We start from the raw sequence: 1,089 nt of genomic DNA, 5'->3' as shown, positions 1-1,089 counted from the left end.
ATTGTGAGCGGGAGGGGAGGGAGTCATTCCATCATCACGTGGGAATGTTTTTATTCACTGACGAAATGAATAGAGCGCGCAGAGAAAGAATGGTTTTTAGATTCATTTTGTGGCTGGTAGAATGAAACAACATACATCAATGAATGTAATGTTTTTGGACACTTAATTGCATGTTAATTACAATTAAATTAAAATGTATTATAGTTAAAATTTATATTAAATGCAACAAGGCTACTTGAACTTAAGAGTGCTAAATTGACCCACTTTAGTAAGAGGTAAGTAGGCTACACCTCTATATGTAATTTCATAATGAAATATTGTCTTTGAAATATGGTTAGTGTTCTTATTAATACATTATCTTCAAGTATTAATAAGAACATAGGCTACTTTTAAGATTTGACACAATGAGTCCACAGTCAAGTGCACTTCTTTTTCATAGGAGTTCCTAACTTTTCAGGTGACAGGTTTTTGGTAAATTACATAACTCTGGACGTGTTTTAATTGCTTTCCTGTATGTTTTTGTCTTTTGCTTCTTTTTGTAATCTGCAGATGGTTGTATAAAGTTGTTTAGTGCATTGTGCACTTCAATCAGCAGACCTTAAATGGTGTGGCGCCATTGAAAGGGATTGTGCGTGCACTTTCCCTCTTATTCAGGTGACAATGCAGATAAGCCATTTCCTTATACACACTACGTCTTTGTGCATGAATGAACACGCTTCATCTGTTTCAGTCTAAAGTTTAAATGAAACCCACCCCTGAAACAAAATCAAAGATTGCTTCACTAACACAATTGGCACCCTTTCCAATCATTTGCAGCCTGAACAGATTGAATAGTGCATCTTTGTTGCTCCAGAGCAGCAGTGCTTTGTGCTTATGTTCCATGGTGTCCTGAATAACAATCATTGTTTATAAGACAGATATTGAGAAATGTTTCATCCACCTTTACTGCAGGTATCATGGAGGCTTATTGGTTCTTCCCTTAGCCTTTGAAAAGCTGTACACCCCATCAGCCTCTAACAATACAGTATACTATTACATTTGATGTAATGTGCTGGTCAGGTATCATCTCTGACTTTATCCCCCTAGGAA

This window comes from Leuciscus leuciscus (assembly GCF_965113295.1).
Source record: "Leuciscus leuciscus genome assembly, chromosome: 17".
Classification (NCBI taxonomy): Eukaryota; Metazoa; Chordata; class Actinopteri; order Cypriniformes; family Leuciscidae; genus Leuciscus; species Leuciscus leuciscus.
The sequence above is the reverse complement of the archived record's forward strand: the minus strand, read 5'-3'. Positions refer to the sequence as shown.